Source organism: Strongylocentrotus purpuratus, unplaced genomic scaffold (genome assembly GCF_000002235.5).
Source record: "Strongylocentrotus purpuratus isolate Spur 01 unplaced genomic scaffold, Spur_5.0 spur5_contig_814, whole genome shotgun sequence".
NCBI classification, from domain to species: Eukaryota; Metazoa; Echinodermata; class Echinoidea; order Camarodonta; family Strongylocentrotidae; genus Strongylocentrotus; species Strongylocentrotus purpuratus.
The window spans coordinates 323-10,000 of record NW_022145518.1 but is presented as its reverse complement, the minus strand read 5'-3'; positions in this window follow the sequence as shown (position 1 = coordinate 10,000).

The following is a 9,678-nucleotide window of genomic DNA, read 5'->3' as shown; positions in this document are numbered from 1 at the left end:
AATTATCGTGGAATACTAAATAAAATATGGTTCAGGAGTAGCTGGGAATAATAATAATAATAATAAAAATGTTACTTATAAAGCGCTTACCACCGAAGTCTCTAAGCGCTATAACAAACAAAATAGACTGATAAACAAAAAAGTGCAAATAAACCTACAAATTACGATACATATACATCAGATGGAAACAGAGTTAATTAATCAGCGAAAGCAATTTTGAATAAATGTGTCTTAAGACTAGTTTTGAATAGGTTATCAATTTGACAGTTTTTGACATTCAATGGCATCAATTATCTCGGCATTGTGAAGTGATTGTGATCGCAAGACAACTCTGCCTCACTCTCTTGTGTAGTTCGTGTTTATTTGTTAACACGTCAATGACAAAAAATGCATATTTATTAATTTTCCGTTTTGGGATACATGATGATGGTTTTTTTAATAGTCTGATGGTGTCAAGATTTCTTTAAGTTATTAATTATGATCATGGGTGTCGATCCAGGGGGATGGCCTGTACAATCAACCCCCCCCCCCCCCAATAATTCACCATCACCCAAAAATAAAAATGAAGAGAAAAATTATTGATGAGAGCCCGATGAGAGTAGTAAATGGTTATTACTCGCAAGATGACCATCAATATACACATTTTGCTATCTCATTTTCATAATACATACATATATAAATAGAAAACGAAGTAAATGAGACGACCGTATATGGGACAAGAATAAATTGAATTCTTGCTCATACGGTTTCATCAAGAATTGATGGATTTATTCAATCAACAGCATCATAGAAATGCAGTGCGCCAAATGCAAAGCCGCAGCGTTAAAAAGCAACGAGCTAAATGTTAAGCGCGAAGCGCAAAAGTGCAAAAAAGAAGTAGAGAAAAAAGAGAGAGAGAGAAAGAAGAAAGGAAGAGCACGTAGGAAGAAAAAGGATTAAGAGTCGAGAACGGTACAACGAATCGTCTTCTTTCTTTAATAATTTAATGAAACGTCAAAAGAATTTAGACAAGGATTAAGAGTCGAGAACGGTACAACGAATCGTCTTCTTTCTCTAATAATTTAATGAAACGTCAAAGCTTCCGCGCTTCGCGCGGGAGGGGGGGGGGGGGAGGAGAGACTGAATTCAGACAAGGATTAAGAGTCGAGAACGGTACAACGAATCTTTTTCTTTCTTTAATAATTTAATGAAACGTCAAAAGGATTTAGACAAGGATTAAGAGTCGAGAACGGTACAACGAATCGTCTTCTTTCTTCAATAATAAACGTCAAAAGGATTTAGACAAGGATTAAGAGACGAGAACGGTACAACGAATCGTCTTCTTTCTCTAATAATTTTATAAAACGTCAAAGCTTCCGTGCTTCGCGCGGGAGGGGGGGGGGGAACTGAATTCAGACAAGGATTAAGAGTCGAGAATGGTATACAACGAATCGTCTTCTTTCTTTAATAATTAAATTAAACGTCAGAGCTTCCGCGCTACGCGCGGAGGCAGGGGAACTTGATTCAAACAAGGATAAAGAGTCGAGGATGATACAACAAATCGTCTTCTTTCTCTAATAATTTAATGAAACATCAAAGCTTCCGCACTTCGCGCGGGAGGGGGAAAACTCCCCCTCCCTGCACCCACCCCTTTAGTGAGTGCGCCTCGCGCGCTCACTACCGCCCCCCCTTAAATAAAATCCTGGCTACGCGCTTGAGAGGATAATAATCCAGGTATAGCAAGCCCATGTGGGCCCCACATGGGTCCCATATTCTATTGACTTGAAAAAGTTAATAACTTGGAAGGGAGGGGTGCAACCTGTCACACGCTTCTACCTCTTGGTTGCTTTGATCCATTGCCGAAAATATTTTGGCACCTATCACCCCCCCCCCCCCCCCCCCAACCACGGATACAAATCGACACCCCTGATTATGATAGTGAGTTTTTATATTGTTATCATGAAATTTGTTGTCATTAACCACCATATACGTATCTCCCTGACATAGATTAATGAATAGAATACTGGTCTATTTAATTCAGTATGCGTGGTATTCCCTAACCTGGTATCAATGAATAGGAAGCTTGGCTATTCAATCCTCTGGTTAATAGCTGGCATGAGGGATATTTGAATAGTGACATAACAAACTACTCAGACCTTTCTGACATAGCATCAATGGATGAATTAAAAATGAAACGACCCTCCCTTCCTCGAGAGACATGCATATAGTATTATCTTCGTATTTTATCTAAATACACGTTCAATAAACAAATAGTGCAAGCTGCAAAGTGCAAGAGAGAAGAAAATAATTATATGCGAGAGTTTCAAGCTCTTTCTCGCTGTCTGGGAAGACAAGCTATTTCAAAATCCCTACATAAAAGAATAGGCTGGAGCTGTATAGTGTCATTTCAAGAGAGAAAAACAATTTCAAGACATTTTGAAATAATGCTGTGAAATGGAAGTTAAAAAAATACCACTTTTCAAACCAATAGGATGGGCATTATGTTTACATGACTTTTATAGGATTATAACCACTCTGCCCCTCTGCTCTTATCTAGTTCGCTTCTTTCTGACCCCACCTGCTTAGCAAGGAGTTCACGTTGGGAGAAATGGTGACAGTGTTGCCATTTCGTCTTTGATATGACATATTTGGATTTTTGTGAATTCTTATCAAATCAGAGGCGTGATGAGCAGAACAAATTGAGGAGGCTTGGCCAGTATTCTTTTTTTAACGCCAGGAATTGTATCGGGGGGCAGCGCGGATCCAGGGGGGGGGCCCGGGGGGCCCGGGCCCCCCCCTTGAGAAAAAAATCATGTAAAATCACGTGATTTTTACGATTTTTGGGGGTTGGGCCCCCCCCTGGCGCTCAAGGGGGGGGTGCAAATTGAAATTTTTTTGAGGATCAAAAAAAAAAAATGTGCTCACTACCCCCCCCCCCCCCCCCACTGAGTGAATTTTTGGCCGGCGCGTTTTTCAAATTTTCGGGAGCAAAAAAAAAAAAAAAAAAAAAAAAAAAATTGTGCTCTGTAACCCCCCCCCCCCCCCCCCCCCCCCCCCCCCCCCCCCCCCCCCACTGAGCGACTTTTCGGCCGGCGCGATTTTCAAATTTTCGGGAGCAAAAAAAAAAAAAGTTGGGCCCCCTCCCCTAAGAAATCCTGGATCCGCGCCTGTCGGGGGGGGGGTGGGGAGGGGGCTGTTGAAAGAAATGTCATGATCTTGCAAATAAACCTTCGGGACAGTGAGCTGGCTAGCTTATGACAGGAAGGTCTGCTGGAGGGGTAATACTCAAGGGAAAAAAAAGTAAAAATAAAGTGATATAAGTGATGGTGATTATTTTACCTGACTGCTACGAAAGCATAAATACTTGTTAGTAAACAACCAGACGGCCGACGGCTTTAGGTCCTCTCCGAGGGACCTGGTAATGAGGATTAATGCCTTATCAAAGCCAAAGGGCATTATTTAGATCTCTTATATCCTTCTCCCTTTCCTTTTCTCAATCTTTCTCTTCTTCTCTCCCCCTCCCTCCCTTTACAAAAAGTAATTAGGAGGGGCAACTGCTTTCACCGCCCCCTTGTTACATGTCTGCCCGACCGTAGACAATCTTAAACCCTTCGAAAAAGCCCAGCATCGGATTTAAACTTTGTGTGGATATGGGGTGCTTTCCAAATTATGTAGGGAAAAAAAGAGCCAAACCAAGAATTTGCTTGTCATTTTTTAGTTCATTAATGTGTTTTTTTTCTACAGAGAGAGGAGAGAAAGAGAGCATACACATCCACACTATTATACTTCCCAATAATTAACAGTAAGACTATATAGAGGGTTATAATCATGAATAATTCACCTGAGATTGACTGTAATTACTGAATAAGAAGAATAAGGAGAAGTAGAAGAAGAAAGAATAAAAAGACGAAGGAGAAGAAAACGTAGAAAAAGAAGAAGATAAAGAAAAAGAAAAAAAAAGGGGGGAAGGTTTGAGAGGTTTCACCCATTGGGTCTTTGTAGTCATCGTAACCTGTTTCCTATTTAAAAAGATAGACCTTGTAATGCTTTAAAGAGGATAAATATAGGCTTACCTGAAAACATGTTTTATGTTTATTAGCTCAAACTTTGTTTTTCAAACACTGAGCTTAAATTGGTTTATTCATCACAGGATCGAATAATATTTGAAAGTTTAGAATGAATTTAAATTAATCAGAGTCGGGTGTGTGCAGAAATGAATTAAATTGTACAGTAATTTTTTCTGAAAAGTATGTCCAAAGCGATTTATTATCCTAAATTATCAGCACTGCGATTTTTTGTTAAATCAAGAGAATATTCAGGGTATAGGAAGAAGGTTCGACAACATTTTGTATGGGATATCTCTCTAAAAATATATAACAAATTGTCAGTTGTGGGTGTTTTAAGGGTTAATAACAAATTCCATGTATTTCCTTAAAGTTGTTGATATGCGATAGGCTCACGAGTCTCAAAGGAATCAAAGTTCAGACACTAAACTGTGATTTAGCGTTATTCCAGACGGTCTTTGACTTGTGTTTATACCAACAACACAAATGTTATTTTCAAATATATTAGCAGGAATGTTACCTGGGTATGTCAACAATGGAGAAAGGTAAAAGACTTGTAGAAATATGACAAACAGAGCAATTACCCATCATTTTCCCAATTTAAGGTTATAAATCATTCTTTTAACTGCTTGTTGAAGATGATTAATTTGAAATGTATTTGTATGAACATTTTTGTGAATGTTGTTTGTTTACTGTATAGTTACAGATGATGTATGACCTTCCCCTGCATCGTGCGAACAAAAGGTGAACAAAAAACTCTTAGGGATATAATTTAAAAGTTACAACTTCTTCTTTCTTGGCAGTAAACATATTTATGAGCTGATGGGGTTCCTCCTGTGCTCAGTTATTAGAATAATACAGGAAATGTAGATCTCTGCTAAAAAAAATAAAAGTATTTTATTTTTCAGCTTTGTATTAATTTACTCGGTGATATAGTTTCATTGTGTTATGACTGTCAACTACATGTAATCATTCTTGTTCATAAACGAGTATATGCAGAAGACTTGGATCTTATTCATTAGGCCTTGTACTTGAACCCATCCCCCCCCCCCCGCTATTTATCTTGAGTTTAAAAAAAAATCTACCTTCAAGTAATTGAGAAAATTGCACAGTGTTTTATGTTGTAACCCTCACATAAGATTGGAACAGGTCAGATACGTGTAATCAATTATTATGATGTATACTATAGAGAAAGCCTTAGTAGAATAATGAATCAGAAGCACAACAGAAGAGAGAGAGAGAGAGAGAGAGAGAGAGAGAGAGAGAGGGAGGGAGGAGGAATGAGAGAGTGAGGGAGAGAGGGAGATGAAGCGAATGGTAGAGATTTTATTTGTTATAATCAATAACACTGGTGGTATGCAAATATATTTGGTTTTACGTCAAAGAATTATTTCAAAGCTGTCTTTTCTTCTTTATACCCTTTCAAAATCTCTAACAAACAAGAATTCTTTAAATAGGAGGGACGGAATGTTCCTCGCTTGATTTGACGATGACGGGTGTTTTGACTGAAAGAAACAAGGTGCAGTCGGTAAACACGAGAACTATTTACAAGAAAATGGATTAATAGAGAGTCCAAACCTATATGGTTGGATTTGTATATACTTGCTAACCATGGAAACTACTCAGGGGAATGGCCCCAAGAAGACATGAAAATGCTTCGTGTTCTTTGCATGCACGTTGCTACTGTATTCAAATTTGTGCTGTGTTGTTACCAAAAAAAAATCAAGGACCTTCTATATTGAATGAATAATAGTATTGAAATAACGGGGGAGAGTCATAGAAAGTCTTTAAAGTTTATTTATATCGATGAAACTCTATTTTGAAGGATTAGTGTTTGTAGCTAACAATTTGTAGGACTTATGAATTAAGCCCACTTGTATTCTATCCCTGTGAAATGAGTGAAAATTGTTTGAATCACATTACATGATGTGTACGTTTTGGTCAGTATTGAATCATTTCTTTTCCCAGATGAATCTGTGAAAAGCAGAAGAAGAAGTTATTCTATTTGTCATGTCGGTGCTTTTAATCACAATTTCTTCAATGAGAAACAGGTCAGTGATCTTATATTGACTAAAAGGCTCAGACACATATCTGCATACGTTTAGAATGGCAAACAGTTCGCCAGCCCGCAAGGACAAATCCCAACTCTGCAAACAAGAAGAGAAAAAAGAAGAAAAAGAAAAAGGATCCTTAACATAAATCAGGTCTCTTTAAGTTTTGGATCAAACTGTCATGTAGATGTACGAGATAAACACTTTTCTCTTGTGAAAGCTCATCCAAGGGTTAGATGTGAGAGTTGGTCAATTCCATCATTCACCAAAATGTGTAACTTCAACCCTGGACCCAGCACTAGTATTGATATGTATCCTGATTACCCTAAACCTAACCCAAATCACGACCCTAACATATAGGTCTACTATACCCTAACCCTCTATAGCCCTGATAAAATGTTGCTGGAGCAGATGTTGGATTACTATAGTTTTTGGTAATTAGTGATAACAAAAATGGTGTAAAATTTGACATTCTTAATTTCCCTATTAATAATAATGGACAATTAATCAGTTATATTCTTCGAAAGTTAGTTTAATGGAATATAACATAATTGTCTTGCAGTATCTCATATCAGGTTACTCCCTTCATATTTTCTGACATTCCATCACATGAGGATTATTTTGTAGACCAGCTTGTATTATATGTGAATCCGTACTGGTCTTCACTCTCTTGACAGGGTCAGAACTTGACTCCTTGTTTGTGTATGCCTTGGTCATAAGTCAAAATCATTTCTGACAAATTTAAGCCCAAAGGCCACAGTTCCCAAAGGTCATGGGGCAAGGATTATTATGGACAAGAGTGTCTGGGAGAATAAGTAGCCACACTCTTGATCAGTCACAGTCCCTAAGAATGTAATTTGATAGCTGAGGATTTTGAAAGTTGTTTGTAACTGCATGTTAGTCAATAGAAATTTCCAAGGAAGGAGAGTCCAGGGTATATTCACTTGAAAGGAAATTGAATTCTATTTCTAAAAAGAAAAATTGATAGATATTCGGGAATTGGAAAAGAAATGGCAGTTTTCCTGCTTATAATAATTGTACTAACCTGTTTTTGCCATTTTTAATTTTTTATAAAACTTTTTTCTTTCAATTTTAATGAGCCGGGACTCTCATGGATCATCAACTTGCAGTTTAAACCGCTTTGTGTACTTTTCATTTCAGCGAGAGTTAATTTACAGCCAATTAGTTTGTCATATCCATATTTGATCATACCAGTTTACCACAAATGTGAAATTCGTGATTTTTGTATGTTATTCACTGAATAACATACAAAAATCAGCATGTAATATTATTTCCATATTGGTGGTCTCTACAATCTACCGAGATACTGACGATAAGAAAATACCATAACTTCTTGTTTTCTCATTAATTTAACCGACCTGCTTCATTTCTCGAGCAGTTATGGCTGAACATTTTGATATGCCCTCCTTAAACCATGGAGATAATTATCTCCGTGCTTAAACCAAGATTTACCATCAGTGCTAGACAACACCTTGCTGCATCCCAGGCTGCATCCAGGGAACTCCCTGCTGTATCCGATCCCCATCTTATAGGGAAAGAGTAACTTGATGCGACTGGGTTGAATGTACCCCTGCAGGAAGCTGATCCCAGGGGTAAGGAAAGGGGTATTACAATCAGGAGGAGGGGGCAACTCTCTCCTATATCAGACACACCCAATTGCTCGACTTGTTTCTATGCAGCAGGGTTCCTCGATGTGACAGCATCCAACCTGCTTTTTACACCTGTTTGTTAATTCTATAAGGTCTACACGAATATCTTTGCTCTTCACGAAACACATGGGATGCTAGTTATCCTCTCAAATGTAGCTTTCCATCTAAACATGCACTGCCTGGATTTGCAGATTGTGTGTGATATTATCCATTTAGAATTGCTATTCAGAGCAGGAGGAGGTTGCAGTGTCAGTTGCAACCCTACCTCGAAAACTACGAATGCATGGTAACGAGCCTTCCTGAACTGTGCTTTTGATATATTTTGTTGTTGGAAAAACTTATTGGAATTATGAAACATTACTATTCTGCATTTTAAAATGTAGCTTTGCGCTCTTTTCAAGTATTAAAAAAACAACACGCATTGAACTATTAGTGCATCACATACCACCGCCCCGAAAAAGAAAATTGATATGGCAAAGGAAATGGAAGACAAGTTCAAATATGTACATGTGGATTATCATTGTCCAAATTGAATGGAGATATGCACTGACCTGGAAAATCCGAATGTTTTTTCAAGCATAATGGTGAATTTACTTTTAGAATTGAAAAAATAATCATGAATATTTGGTTTGAAATTGTTTGCTAATCAGGCATGAAGGACTTCTTTACCTCAATTTTTGTTGAAGAATGAACCAAGGTATTTCTATGACGCGGGAATATCAACCCTCTCTTTTTCTCTTTCTCTATCTTCCTCTCTCTCCCTCTCCCCTCTGCACTTCTTTTTCTCTTTGATTATTTTCAGGGATTATCATCGGTTCACAACTTCACACCCAAGTATCTATTTTTTGCTGCAAAAGCATTATGAGAAATTAATAGATTATTGGTGGGTGGGGGGGGGGGGGGGTGTGTGTGGCCTCGTTTCCTGATATACATCAATCTCTATGTTGGTGATAGGTCTTCTGACCTCTGTATATACGCCTCGTTCGAGATAGGTTGTATGAAGGAACCGTCCCTTTTGTTGGAAAATACGATCATGAAAATATGTTAGTGAAAATGTAGCATACACTCCAGGAGAAGCAATAATGTAAGTAGTCAACGGTCAACCACACTGATGGAGCACTTTGACCTATATATGAAATACTTTTGACTGAGCAAAATGAAAGTCACCTCAACCAACAACAACACTCTGTGAAACTTTTCTTGATCCGTATATCCTTGCTCTTAACACCATTAATCATATCTATCGGAAAGCTGATTATCCATTCACAAGGTACTGACATGATTATATTGACAGGAAAAAAAAGAAAAGTAGATTATGAGCCTACGTGAACATGGACATTTATTTTATTTCCAGTAGTATATGTAATTCATTGTAGCAGTATACAACTATATGCAAAACAGAACACAGCTCATAAATAAATCTGGTTTCTCATCAAAATAGCAATATAGGGTGTGTTTTTAGGATTGCAATGTTCACAGGGTCTATTGGCTACATAATAATCAGGTAAGTATAATTCAGGGCCACCATGCATTCATATCAAGACCTTGGATGGCTGGGCCTAGTTATCATTACATTATTAATTTTGTATAGCCTTTGTACGAACATGATAACTGACAACTACATAGCTTAGTAAGGTTTTATGAACATGTGCCTGTATGTTAAAAACAATGATAGAATTAAATACTCCTAGAAATAAACTTGATCTTTGAGAGGAGATACCAGCTGTTGTACTGCTAAGATGGCATAGCGGGATAGTTGGCACTAGCTAATTAATCAGCTCGTCTTGGTTCATCTCATGACACGATATATCAGATCAGCTGGCCTTCAAGTGAACGTCGAGTGCAGACATCTATATACAAAGCAATATTCATCAATTTACTCTTGGTTTCAGTTTATATGAGAAAAGAGTCTAA